The sequence below is a fragment of the Bubalus bubalis genome, chromosome 7 (genome assembly GCF_019923935.1).
Source record: "Bubalus bubalis isolate 160015118507 breed Murrah chromosome 7, NDDB_SH_1, whole genome shotgun sequence".
Lineage (NCBI taxonomy): Eukaryota > Metazoa > Chordata > Mammalia > Artiodactyla > Bovidae > Bubalus > Bubalus bubalis.
Genome location: NC_059163.1, coordinates 42,211,959 through 42,227,349, shown reverse-complemented (window position 1 = coordinate 42,227,349; position 15,391 = coordinate 42,211,959).

The following is a 15,391-nucleotide window of genomic DNA, read 5'->3' as shown; positions in this document are numbered from 1 at the left end:
GAAGTATCAACTCACACTGGTGAGAATGGCTATCATTAAAAAAATCTATAAACAATAAATTCTGGAGAGAGTGTGAAGAAAAGGGGACCCTCATACATTCTTGGAATGTAAATTAGTATAGCCACTATGGAGAACAGTATGGAGGTTCCTTGAAAAACTAAAAATAGAGCTACCAAATTATCCCTCAATCCTAATCCCAGGCATATATCTATAGAAAACTTTAATTCAAAAAGATACATGCACTCTGGAGTTCATTGGAACACTATTTACAATAGCCAGCACATGGAAGCAACTTAAATGTCCATCAATGGAGAAATGGATTTAGTCTTCAATTTAAAGTAATAGTATAAGTCAAAATATTCTCAGGCTTCTGTTACTGAACCAAACTTGGGTCCACTTGCCTGTGTTGCAGGCAAGTCAGTCTACCTGCACTCGGTTGTGACGGAGGAAGGTACAGTGTTATTGCAGAGCCAAGCATGGAGAAAGGGCAGCTCATGCTCATAATATCCAAACTACTCCAAGATTTTCAGGAAAGGGTTTTCAAAGAGAAAATAAAGGAGAGGGTGGAGTGTATATGATCAGCTCATGCACAATTTTCTGATTAGTGGTAGTGAGGTAACCAGGTGAAGTCACTGGAGTCAACATTATCAGTAATCAGACTCCAGCCAGTCTAAAGGCTACGTGCTCATGGTGATCATGCAGTCAGTGTCTTCCACCTGGTGTGTGGTTTAGTATCTACAAAACACCACCAGGATATGGCTCAGGATATTATCAATAGCATTTGAGGAGGAAATAAATGTCCTTGACTTTATTTTATGACCAAATTATTTTTATTTTGTCATTTTTGACTGTTTTCCTTTGTTTCTGCATTTTCTCATTTCTCTGATTATTTTCTCTTCGGTAATCAGGGAAATTCTAGGATACTAAAGCTTTTATACCAACAAGGGACAAGGCAAATAGGCAGGGGGAAAGGTCCATCCTTGGAAATGCCCCACAAGATTCTGCTCAGTTTCACTTCTACCCTATATTTTAGTGGCCACTGTACTTTAATTTCCCAAAAAGGAATTAACTGGCCCAAATTTAAAAAGGACTTGTGAAAAAGACATTAACAACTTTATATAAAATTTTGTATAATATTTATGTAGCAGATACTTTTTGACATACAACTATTGGTGTATAAGCTACTTCTTAAAATCTTAGTTTACTGTCATAATTTGTAAAGAAAAATAGCAAATGACTATTTAAATAACAGTTTTTTTTTTCTTTTTCTTTCTCTCCTTTTCTTTTAATACACAGGTCTAATGAAGGTGCAAAGGGTATTGCATTTTGTCAAGCTTATCTAAAGCATACAATCTTCATCTCTCCTTCATGCCACAGTGAATTAAGTAGATAAACATGTCATAGGAAATTAAGATGGATGATAAGCTTGTTGGCACCATCTTGAAGGCACAAGACATCATCACCCTCTCCACAGGTATTTGGCTAAAATACTCTGTCCTCATATTGTCAAGCAGCACCTTGAAGAAATATCATACACACTGTTGAAAGCAAGAGGAAGTCAAAGAAAATATGACTCATAGTTTACTTATTGCATACATAATATGGTCTTGACATGAACTTGAAAAGATTATATAAAATATGCACAATACTTAACACTTATTTACAGACATTAATTCAAGCAACTTCCTAATGGATTAGAAAATATTTTTTCCTTTATTTTGTAGATAAGGTCACAGAAGAAAAGGAGAAATAAGTTAGTTGCCCTCACTTTCATAAGATCTAAGTCTAAATGTATTTTACTGTCTCTATTTGTCTATAGAAAAGAATATTTAAAATATTAATATAAAATCAAAGCTGATTTTTTTTGTTATTTTTTGCATGAAATCCAAATCATTTAGAAAGAAAGCACAGTATAGGTTAGACAACTGTTCTTTTTTCTTTTTTTTTTTTTTCATGGCAAAGCCAGCTATACTTAAAGAAAACTGAATGTTAGAATAATTCTCATATTATTTCAATGACTAATTTGAGAACAGCTTCTTCATTAAAAGATATAAAAAGAAACAGCCAAAATTAAACAAACAAACAAAAAGGTCTGCTAATATTTGCTGGAGATAGACTTCACCATTTTTTCTTTTCCTGAGAATATTTACATAATTGAAAATGTTGACTGTAAATGATACACATAACGCTAATGAAATGACAACTTGGAGAAACATAAGCAAAGTTACTTGAACAGGAATTCAAACAGGACTTCCATGATTGTCCATTGGTTAAGAATCCACCTATCAAAGCAGGGGACACAGGTTTGATCTCTAGTCCAGGAAGATTCAACATGCCTCAGGCAACTAAGTCCCTTCAACACACACTCCACAAATACTGAGCCTAGATGTTCTACAGATCATATTCCTCAACAAGAGAAGTCACCAAAATGAGAAGCCCACTCTCCTCAACCAGAGAGTAGCCCTTGTTCACCACAAACAGAGAGAAATCTGCATGCAGCAATAAAGAGCCAGCAAGCCAAAAATGAATAAATAAATAAATAAATGACTTTTTAAAAGAAATATTCAAACAAATTCTATTTTAGCAAGTTAGGGACACTAATAGAGAGCTTGTCTTTCCTTCCTTCATTCTTTGCTTCCTTCATTCCACCCTTCTGTCACCACTGGAGTTTCAGCTTCAGCATCAGTCCTTCCAGTGCATATTCAGTACTGATCTCCGTTAGGATGGACTGGTTGGATCTCCTTGCAGTCCAAGGGACTCTCAACAGTCTTCTCAACACCACAGTTCAAAAGCATCAATTCTTTGGCACTCAATTTTCTTTATAGTCCAACTCTCACATCCTTACATGACTATTGGAAAAACCATAGTTTTGACTAGACGACCTTTGTTGGCAAAGTAATGTCTGTTTTTAAATATGCTGTCCAGGTTGGTCATAACTTTTCTTCCAAGGAGCAAGCGTCTTTTAATATCATGGCTGTAGTCACCATCCACAGTAATTTTGGAATGCAAAAAAATAAAGTCTGCTACTGTTTCCACAGTTTCCCCATCTATTTGCCACGAAGTGATAGGACCAGATGCCGTAATCATAGTTTCCTGAATGCTGAGTTTTAAGCCAACTTTTTCACTCTCCTCTTTCACATTCATCACGAGGCTCTTTACTTCCTTTTTAGTTCCTCAGAAAGTGATCACACTTTCTGACATAAGGGTGGTGTCATCTGCATATCTGAGGGTATTGCTATTTCTCTTGGCAATCTTGATTCCAGCTTGTGAATCATCCAGTTCAGCATTTCTCATGACGTACTCTGCATATAATTTAAATAAGCAGGGTGATAATATACAGCCTTGACACACTCTGTCCCCAATTTGGAACCAGTGTGTTGTTTCATCTCCAGTTCTAACTGTTGCTTTCTGACCTGCATACAGATTTCTCAGGAAAGGTAGGTCAGGTATTCTGGTATTCCCATCTCTTGAAGACACGTCCACAGTTTGTTGTGGTCCCCACAAAGGCTTTGGCATAATTAATAAAGCAGGCATAGATGCTTTTCTGGAACTCTCTCCCTTTTTTGATGCTGCAGCAGATGATGGAAATTTGACTTCTGGTTCCACTGCCTTTTATAAATCTAACTTGAACATCTGGAAATTCACAGTTCACATACTGTTGAAGCCTGGCTTGGAGAATTTTCAGCATTACTTTACTAGCAGGTGAGATGAGTGCAATTCTGTAGTAGTTTGAACATTCTTTGGCATTGCCTTTCTTAGGGATTGGAATGAAAAATGACCTTTTCTAGTCCTGTGGCCACTGCTGAGTTTTCCAAATTTCCTAGCATATGGAGTGCAACACTTTCACTGTATCATCTTTCAGGATCTGAAATAGCTCAACAGGAATTCCATCACCTCCACTAGCTTTATTCATAGTGATGCTTCCTAAAGCCCATTTGACTTTAAATTCCAGGGGTCTGGCTCTAGGTGAATGATCAGTTCAGTTCAGTTGCTGAGTCATGTCCGACTCTTTGTGACCCCATGAATTGCAGCACGCCAGGCCTCCCTGTCCATCATCAACTCCCGGAGTTCACTCAAACTCACATCCATTGAGTTGGTGATGCCATCCAGTTATATCATCCTCTGTCGTCCCCTTCTCCTCCTGCCCCCAATCCCTCCCAGCATCAGAGTCTTTTCCAATGAGTCAACTCTTCGCATGAGGTGGCCAAAATATTGAAGTTTCAGCTTTAGGATCAGTCCTTCCAATGAACACCCAGGGCTGATCTCCTTTAGAGTGCACTGGTTGCATCTCCTTGCAGTCCAAAGGACTCTCAAGAGTCTTCTCCAACACCACAGTTCAAAAGCATCAGTTCTTCGGGTCTCAGCTTTCTTCACAGTCCAACTATCACATCCATACATGACTACTGGAAAAACCATATCCTTGACTAGACGGACCTTTGCACACCATCGTAATTATCTGGGTCCTGAAGAATTTTGTGTAGTTCTTCTGTGTATTCCTGCCACCTTGTCTTAATATCTTCTGCTTTTGTTTGGTCCATAACATTTCTGTCCTGTATCGAGCCCATCTTTGCATGAAATGTTCCCTTGGTATCTCTAATTTTCTTGAAGAGATCTCTAGTCTTTCCCATTCTGTTGTTTTCCTCTATTTCTTTGCATGTGTCACTGAGGAAGACTTTCTTCTCTCTCCTTGTTATTCTTTGGAACTGTGAATTCAAATGGGTGTATCTTTCCTTTGCTCTTTTGCCTTTAGCTTCTCTTCTTCTCACAGCTATTTGTAAAGCCTTCTCAGACAACCATTTTGCCTTTTTCCATTTCTTTTTCTTGGGGATGGTCTTGATCACTGCCTCCTGTACAATTTCAGGAACTTCCATCCATAGTTCTTCAGGAACTCTGTCTATCAGATCTAATCCCTTGAATCTATATGTCACTTTACTGTATAATCATAAGGGATTTGATTTAGGTCATACCTGAATGGTCAGTGGTTTTCCCTACTTTCTTCTATTTAAGTCTGAATTTTGCAATAAGGAGTTCATGATCTGAGCCACAGTCATCTTCAAGTCTTGTTTCTGCTGACTGTATAGAGCTTCTTTATTTTGGCTGCAAAGAATATAATCAGTCTGAATTCAGTATTGTCCATCTGGTGATGTCATGTATAGAGTCTTCTCTCCTGTGGTTGGAAGAGGCTGTTTGCTATGACCAGTGCATTCTCTTGGCAAAACTCTGTTAGCCTTTGACCTGCTTCATTTTGTACTCCATGGCCAAATTTGCTTATTACTGCAGATATTTCTTGACTTTCTACTTTTGCATTCCAGTCCCCTATACAGAAAAAGACATCTTTTTTGGGTGTATTCTAGAAGGTCTTGTAGGTCTTCATAGAACCATTCAACTTCAACTTCTCCCTCATTATCACAATTGCGCCCCACTCCAGTACTCTTGCCTGGAAAATCCCATGGATGGAGGAGCCTGGTAGGCTGCAGTCCGTGGGGTCACTAGGAGTCGGACACAACTGAGCGACTTCACTTTCATTTTTCACTTTCATGCATTGGAGAAGGAAATGGCAACCCACTCCAGTGTGCTTGCCTGGAGAATCCCAGGGACGGGGGAGCCTGGTGGGCTGCCGTCTATGGGGTCGCACAGAGTCCGACATGACTGAAGCGACTTAGCAGCAGCAACTGTGATATTGAATGATTTGTCTTGGAAACGAACAGAGATCATTTTCTAGATTTTGAAATTGCACCTGAATACTGCATTTTGGACTCCTTTGATGACTATGATGCCTACTCCATTTCTTCTAAGGGATTCATGCCCACAGTAGTAGATGTAATGGTCATCTGAGTTAAATTCACCCATTCTAGTCCATTTTAGTTCGCTGATTCCTAAAATGTCAATGTTCAGTCTTGCCATCTTCTGTTTGACCACTTCTAATTTCCCTTGATTCATGGACCTAGCATTCCATGTTCCTATGCAGTATTGTTCTTTACTGCATCAGACTTTATTTCCATAACCAGTGACATCCACAACTGGGTGGTGTTTCTACTTTGGTCCATCCCTTCATTCTCTCTGGAGTTATTTCTTCACTGCTATCCAGCACCACATTGGGCACTTACCAATCTGGGGAGTTCATCTTTCAGTGTCCTATCTTTTTGCCTTTTCATACTGTTCATGGGGCCCTCAAGGCAAGAATATTGAAGTGATATGCCATTCCCTTCTCCAGTGTACCATGATTTGTCAGAACCCTCCACCATGTCCTGTGTGTTCCAGGTGGCCTACATGGCATGGCTCATAATTTCATTGAGTTAGGCAAGGCTGTATTCCATATGATCAGACTGGTTAGTTTTCTGTGATTGTGGTTTTCATTCTGTCTGCCCTCTGATGGAGAAGGATAAGAGGCTAATGGAAGCTTCCTGATGGGAGAGACTGACTGAGGGAAAAATTGGGTCTTGTTCTGATGGGCAGGACCATGCTCAGTAAATATTTAATCCAATTTTCTGTTGATGGGCAGGGCTGTGTTCCCTCCCTGTTGTTTGATCTGAGTCCAAATTATTGTGGAGGTAATAAAGATAATGGTGACCTCCTCAAAAGGTCCCATGCAAGCACTGCTGTGCACTGCAGTGACCCCAACTCGCAGCAGGCCACTGTCGACCCATGACTTCGCTGAAACTCCTGAACTCTAACTGGCAAGTCTGGGTCAGTCATTTATGGGGTCACTGCTCCTTTCTCCGGGTCCTGGTGCACACAAGGCTTTTTTTTTTTTTCTTTTTTTTTAAACCCAGATGAAACTTTTTAGTCAACTCAATATATACCTATGTTTATATTCTCATATATAGCATATAATAGCCACTCCAGTACACTTGCCTAGAAAATTCCATGAATGGAGGAACCTGGTGGGCTACAGTCCATGGGGTCACAAAGAGTTGGACACGACTGAGTGAATTCACTTCACTTCACCCATATACACATAAACATGAAGCAAACTACTGTGAACTGCTTGCTTTTTCACTTTGTCTTCTGTGAACTCCTGTTAACTCATGTTCTTTTCGACCTAAGAAATGCATATCAACTATCTTTCATTACTATCATTGAGATATAAATTTAACTTGTCAAATGTTTGTGTTTTGAGCTTCCAAGTCAAATGCTAGATTTCAAGGAGTGGACTGTGCCAAGAACACTATATTTATAACTTGGGGGAGTACTTTCCACATGGAATAAATTAAATATTATTGATGAAGTGATTTTTTTTTTGAAGGATGAAACTACTCAAACTGATTATGTTCACCCTATCCCCTACCCTCTATAATGATATCATGAAGACAGGAAATATAAAATGAATAACCACTAACAAAATATCTTTTAATAGGGTAAGTTGCTGAAAAAGTGGAGTGATCTGATCTTGCTTTGCATAGAATGTATCACAGAATCTGAGATGTACTTGAAACCTTTGATGTGAAATTTACCTTTGAATTTCTATTATGCTAACCTTAGAAGAGTAGTTGCTTCTCTTTGTATTTCACATGAAAATTCGTCACCCTGGCAGCTTTGAAACTACAAACAAAATTTTATGAAGACAAATGCAGTCAAGTACCATAAAAACAAACAAAAGTGTTGGCCCAAACTTGTTGTGTAGCAATCGCATGTATATTGTCTAGAGCAACTTGTGCTGTTAGATTATAATATTCATAATGTCTTTCAAGATTTTAAACATCACAAGCAAACGTTTAGGCCCATCAGTTGCAGAGCTTTGCAATTAATACTGATATAATTTTCCCCATAACCTTATATAGGACTGGAAAGTGAGAACATCTGAATATATAAAATATTAGCATCTGAAGAAACATATTACCAGGTTTTTTATTAAAAATGTGTTTCTGTCTAGTTTAGTATCAATTCAGTTCAGTTCAATCACTCAGTCGTGTCCTACTCTTACAGACCCCATTGACTGTAGCATGCCAGGCTTCCCTGCCCATCACCAGCTCCCGGAGTGAATTCAAACTCATGTCCACTGAGTCGGTGATACAATCCAACTATCTCATCCTCTGTCGTCCCCTTATTCTCCCGCCTTCAAGCTTTCACACCATCAGAGTCTTTTCAAATGAGTCAGTTCTTCACATCAGTTAGGCAAGGTATTGGAGTTTCTGCTTCAGCATCAGTCCTTCCAATGAATATTCAAGACTGATTTCCTTTAGGATGGACTAGTTGGATCTCCTTGCAGTCCTAGGGACTCTCAAGAGTCTTCTCCAACACCACAGTTCAAAAGCATTAATTCTTCTGTGCTCTGCTTTCTTTATAGTCCAGCTATCACATCCATACATGACTACTGGAAAACCATAGCTGCTTTGACTAGACAGACCTTTATTGGAAAGTAATGTCTCTGCTCTTTAATATGCTGTCAAGGTTGGTCATAACTTTTCTTCTAAGGAGCAAGCATTTTTAAATTTCATGGCTGCAGTCACAATCTACAGTGATTTTGGAGCCCCCGAAAATAAAGTCTGTCACTGTTTCCATTGTTTCTCCATTTATTTGCCATGAAGTGATGGAACCAGATGCCATGATCTTAGTTTTCTGAATGTTGAGTTTTAACCCAACTTTTTCATTCTCCTCTTTCACTTTCATCAAGAGGCTTTTTAGTTCTTCTTTGTTTTCTGCCATAAAGGGTGGTGTCTTCTGCATATCAGAGGTTATTGATACTTCTCCCAGAAATCTTGTTCCAGCTTGTGTTTCATCCAGCCTAGCGTTTCTCATGATGTACTTGCATATAAGTTAAATAGGCAGGGTGACAATATACAGCCTTGACATACTCCTTTTCCTATTTGGAACCAGTCTGTTGTTCTATCTCCAGTTCTAACTGTTGCTTCCTGACCTGCATACAGATTTCTCAGGAGGCAGGTCAGGTGGTCTGATATTCCCATCTCTTGAAGAATTTTCCACAGTTTGTTGGGATCCACACAGTCAAAGACTTTCACATAGTGAATAACGCAGAACCAGATGTTTTTCTGGAACTCTCTCCCTTTTTCAATGCTCCAACCAATGTTGGCAATTTGATCTCTGGTTCCTCTGCCTTTTCTAAAACCAGCTTGAACATCTGGAAGTTCACGGTTCATGTACTGTTGAAGCCTGGCTTGGAGAATTTTGAGCATTACTTTGCTAGTGTGTGAGATGAGTACAACTGTGCCATAGTTTGAACATTGGCATTGCCTTTCTTTGGGATTGGAATGAAAAATGACCTTTTCCAGTCCAGTAGCCACTGCTGAATTTTCCAAATTTTTTGGCATATTTAATGTAGCAATTCCACATCATCATCTTTTAGGACTGAAATAGCTCAACTGGAATTCCATCACCTCCACTAGCTTTGCTCATAGTGATGCTTCCTAAGGCCCACTTGACTTTGCATTCCAGGATGTCTGCCTCTAGGTGAGTGATCACACCATCATGATTATCTGGGTGGTGAAGATATTTTTTGTATAGTTCTGTATATTCTTTCCACCTCTTCTTAATATTTTCTAGTTTGTTTGGTCCATACCATTTCTGTCCTTTATTTTCCAGGCTAGGTTTAAGGAATTTGAGGATGTGGGCTTGAGCACATCCACTTAAGTTATATAAGGTTTTCACAAAAGTAGGTTGGGGTCCCTAGGAAACTCTGCCTCAAACGCGCCAGTGTAACAAACTGCACTCCACTATTCATGCTGTCCTTCTGAGTGAGTATGTTTCCTGAGTGTTTGGCTATAACGATAATTTGCATCAAATTTTGAGAATAAAATTAGTCATTTTATTTTTGCAAACCTGTCTCTTTCTCAGAGTTATATTAAAGAACTAGTTTAGCTCCTACGAGTTTTGGGCCTCTGCTTATTAAGTCTTTTAAACTCTGTACTTCATCTTGTATAGTTTATGATGCTATTTAATCAGGATTACTAATTTTTTCTTCAAGAGTATAATATACTACAGAAATCATTAAATTAATTAATTGGTTTCTTTTTTTTTATTTCTAGAGGTTCTATTTGTTTCATGGCTTTAATTTTTCATTATGTTTGCATTTAGGTCCTTGAACACATATATAATAATTTATAAGTATTTCCATTGATTCTTTTTTTTTTTAATTTGAATTGCACCCCTCTCCTGCAATATGGTTCATATCTTCCTGCTTCTTCATCTGTCTTGTAGTCATGCATTCCGGGGAGCAAATTCACTCCAAAGGGCAATGCAGATAGTGGAGTACAGTTTATTACACTGATGGGCCTAAGGCAGAGTCTCCTCTTAGCCAAGGACCCCGATCAGCTTTTTTGAAAGCCTTATATACCCTAAAGTGTACATGCCCAAACCCACCTCCCCAAATTCTCTGAAACTAGTCTGAGCAAAGGAAAATAAAGATACAGTGCAAGTTAACCCTTGGTTCATATGCCTTCAGCCTAGGTAGTTAAACAGTAGACAATTATCAATGCACCTGTGATCATACCCCAATAAGCATAATAGAGTTTATGATTCTATTCAGTTACACAGATAATTAGAATATTCTTTTAGGTGACAGAGAGTCTAGGTACAAACTCTGGGGTCTTTCATCTAGGGAGTCTGGTTTTCCAGTTGGTATGTCGTTTCCATAGATACTGGGCATATAGCTCAAAGTCCACAATCTAGCCCAAAATGGAGTCCTGCTTTCAAGATGGAGCCCGTTCTGTTTATTTTCCCCTTCATTCCCCGTTCTTGATGCTCTTAACTGATAGCATGAGCATCTCTGATAGGGATATATTGCACCTCGGCTCTCTGACCTCCAGTTTGGAAGAACACCACCAACCTTTGGATTACAAAGTTCATAATACATTGTAAAACGCAGGGTCCACAAAGCAGAACTATCAAGGCAACCATAACAATGATAAATATAGTTTTCCACCAATCACCCTTCACTCAAGATAGCAGCCAAGTCCAAAAAGGAAGATTATCATCAGACATAGCTTTTACCTGACCTTTCATGCCATCTAGGGTGGCTGATATATTGCCAGATAAATCAGGAATATACACACAACATTCAACTGTAATTATAGCACAGGTCCCTCCTTTTGCTGAAACTATGGTTAGTCTCAAGATGATATCAGCAAGTCATTGTAGTAGCAGTTGATTGTAGAGTTTCATTTCTTTTTCTTCTTTAAGATGATCTTTGTTTCACAGGGATCAGTGGGGTCCTTTTATGTAATCCACTCGGCGTCCTCTGGGTCTGCATGATATGCTCTCTTCAACCTCACGTGTGGATCCAGGGAGTGACACCTGCAACTTTAACTGCCATAGGGGTGGTTAGAACAACAGTATATGGACCCTTCCAGTGTGGGGTCAAGGAGTCTGTTTCCAGTCCTTGACCCACACCTGATCCCTGGGCACAGAATTGTGAATCTGTTTCACAAAGGGGAATGGCACCCTTTCTTGTACAATGGTTCTTAGTTACCTGATTTATTACCTTACCCAGTTGTTCCATCTGCTATGAAATCTCATCTCCCCTTATCTGATGCAAATTTGTTGACACCTGTTTTATTATGGGAGGGGGCCTCCCATACACAATTTAATACACAGAATAGCCATGGGACAGTGGGGTCATCCTGAGTCTGAGCAGAGCTATTGGAAGCAAGTCCACCCAGGAACAGTCCCTATGATCCACTTGGAGAGTGTTTCTTTTAAGTGTCTGGTTGGTTCAACCCACCATCCCAGAACTCTGGGGCCTATATGCCATATGTAATCTCCACTTGATATTTAGAGCTGTACATACCTGTTGAATTAAGTCAGAAGCAGAGCCATTGTCTGATCCTATACTGGTTAGGAACCCAAATCTGGGGATTATTTCTCGAAGCAGATGGTGAGCCACTTCATTTGCTTTTTCAGTTCAGGTGGGGAAGGCCTCTACCCATCCTGAGAAGGTACATACCATAAGTGTCAGCAGGGTTTAAAGTATACTTCAAGTGCCTTTTAACTATATTCCTGGAGGTTTTTGTTTATGTCCAGGGGCAGCATTGACATTTTTCATTTTTGGTGGCCCTTTCTGCTTCAGCTAGCTGGTCTTGGGCCAGGATATACTGTGGGAGAGTCAAAGTTAACTTAAGCATTTTTGATAGATCCCCCACCAGCAGCCCTAAATTTCTCAGCCACATGTTTTGTGGCTTTATCTGCTCGTCTGTTTCTCCATGTTTGTGGGGTGTCTTCTTTTTGGTGACCCCCAACAATGCATCACTGCTACCTTTTCAGGTTCCCATACAGCATCTAATAGAGTCAAGATTTCTTCTTTGTTTTTAATGTCCTTTCTATTGGCTGTCAGAAGACCACTTTCTTTATATAAAGCCTCATGTACATGTAAAGTAGCAAAAGCATACCTGGAGTCTGTGTAAATGTTTGTCTTCTTACCTTTTGACAGCTGGAGGGACTGGATTAGAGCATAGTTTGACCTGTTGAGCAGACCAGTGTGATGGCAGAGAGCTAGCCTCAACTACGGTTTCCTCCATGACTATTGCATATCCCGACAGTTGTTGTCCTTGTTTCATCAGGCTGGTGACTTTGGTGTACAGGACCCAATCTGGATCTGGGATTGGCTGGTCTCTCAAGTCAGGTCTACTGGCATAAACTTCTTCTAGGATTTCCTTGCAATCATGTGAGGGCCCACCTTCTCCCACAAGAAGGAGAGTGGCTGGACTCAGGGCCTGACAAGGCTCAATAGTAACATGGGGGTTCTCACATAATAGTCCCTGGTATTGAGTAATCTGGAATGTCAACAACCATTTATGGGGGTCCCTTTGCAGGACAGTGTTGACCTCATGTGGGATTTTTATGATCACATCTTGGCCCAAAGTCAGCTTGATTGCCTCCCGGACCAGTAAGGCAACCACAACTGCTGGTAAGCATCCCAGCCACCCAGTGGCAACATTGTCCAGCCATTTTGAGAGATAAGCCACGAGTCTGTCCAGTGTTCCCATAGTCTGGGACAACACTCCCATCGCCACCTTGTCCTTTTCAGTCACATAAAGAGTAAACGGCTTGGCAAGGTCTGGCAGGCCAAGGTAGGTGCTGACGTAATTGTACCAGGTTTGAGTTCTGTTACCAATGGGACTTGTTTTTCAAGCAGGGGGGCGGGGGGTTGTCTTCTGCCCAGACCTCAGGGAATTGTTAACTCTCTCTCTCTCTCTCTCTCTCTCTCTCTCTGTTTAGCCCATCCGATTTTCCTTCTGGGAGATCATGCAACCTCCATTCATCTTGAGGGGTTACCAAAAGGAAGAGTAAATGGTTGGTTGAGCCCAAAGAGTGGGTCTTTCGTAGGGGGAAACGTCACTTGTGTCCTCAATTTAGACAGCAAGTCTCTTCCCAACAAAGGTACTGGGCATTCAGGGATATGTACAAAGTCATGAGTCACTTGGTGTCCTCGCATCTGACATTTTTGGGGTAGGCTTGAAACACAAAGGCTGCATTTATCACCATCTGACACCCAGCAGGCTCTGGATCTACTGGCATATAGTCTAAAGGCCTCGCAAAATCTTTCGTAAAACTCAGAGGGTGATTTGCTTTCCCTCAGAATCACTTCAGAGGGTTTTGGCATACTCATAGCTTTTAGGGCCCCCCTCTTGAGGCCTTGTAGAATACCCACCTGATATCTCTCCAAGTGACCCCTCCCTTCCTCTGTGTTACAGTCCCAGTTGGGCCTCTCATCAGGGGTGGCTAGTTCTGCCCACCTCTGCAGGTTTGCAGGACCCTCAGATGCCATTTCTCTTAATCATTTTCTGGCCTTAGTTATGATCCTTTGTCTTTCCTCAGTGCTGAAAAGGGAGACTAATAGTTGGATTATGTCATCCCATGTACAGTGGTGGGTTCAAAAGATAGTCTCCATTAGCCTAATCATGGCTTGTGGCTCCTCCGAGTCCTGTGGAGTGTGTCTCTGCCAGTTTAATATATCCGTAGAGGAAAATGGCTGGCAATAATAGGCTACAGGAGACAGATGGTAGTACCCACAAGCATCCTGAACTGGAGGCTATTGTAGCTCTTTGAGGGGCATCTATAGTGGGGTTCTTTCCCCCTATTCCTTGGCAGAGTGCAGCCTCTGTCTAATTCCTGTGTTTTCTTCCCCCTTCCTATCAGTACTCACCACCAGAGGTGGATATAATCTAGGAGATCCAGCTGAGGTGGAATCCTGGGGGCGTTGACCAGAGGTCTCCATCGCTGGGATCGGAGCCTGCCAAAATGGCAACTGTACAATCTCCATGGGAGCTGGTGAAATCACATTGGCTGCTGCAGGAACTTCACCTGGCCCTGGTTTGGACATTAAGTCTGCCTCCAGTCCTGGTGGAACACTGGGTGGTGGGCATGTCAATGTCTATCCCCATCCAAATTCTGTATAATTTGTTTTTTATCATTAGTCAATTGTTGTGCCACTAATATTTTTACCTTTCCCTTCTGGATATAGAACCTCATCCAAGGAGGAGGGTCTTGGGCTAACCTTACCCATGAGTCAATATATGGATATTGATCCGGGTGTTCCAGCTTTCCTGTGACTACTGTATAGACTGCTTCCACTATTTTTAAGTTCATGGTGTCCTCTGGTGGCCATCCTACCTCCAAAGGGGTCCATTTGACCTCACAGAATATGTGGAGGCGGTTAGGCGTCATCTTCACCCCATGCTGCTGCTGCTGCTAAGTTGCTTCAGTAGTGTCTGACTCTGTGCGACCCCATTGATGGCAGCCCATGAAACTCCTCTGTCCCTGGGTTTCTCCAGGCAAGCATACTTGAGTGGGTTGCCATTTCCTTCTCCAATGCATACATGCATGCTAAATCCCTTTAGTTGTGTCCGACTCTGCAACGCTATGGACAGCAGCCCTCCCAGCTCCTCTGTCCACAGTATTCTCCAGGCAGGAATACTGGAGTGGGTTGTCATTTCCTTCTCCCACTTCACCCCATAGTCTCCTCCAAATCCCTTCTTTAAATTTTTAATCATACACTCCAATACAATTGCCTTAGTTTCATTTCCTCCCATCTTGCTTACCTTCTTGGACTGTCTTTTCCTTTTCCTTTTCGTTCTGTCTATGAAGTTGTCGGCATCTTATATATTTATTTTCACTCAATGAAACACTTATATTATCATTCTGCCTCCTTCCATATGAAGTGAGAAGAGCCTTATCTGCCAGATCCCAGAGGGAGAAGGGGGATCAGCGTGTCTTCACCCGCCTGTAAGCACGGCCGAACCAGAACACCACGTGGTCCAAGACTGTTTCTCCCTTAACTTTTAAAGTCCATTCTGCCTTGGTGGGCTTGATCAGGTGCAGATGAAAACACAGATGGGTTAAATATTCCACTTTCCAGGCCATCTCCAGAAGAGCCAATTCGTACTAACTTATGTATCCCCCTCCTTCTAACCTGACAATTCCGAGGAGGTCAAGAATT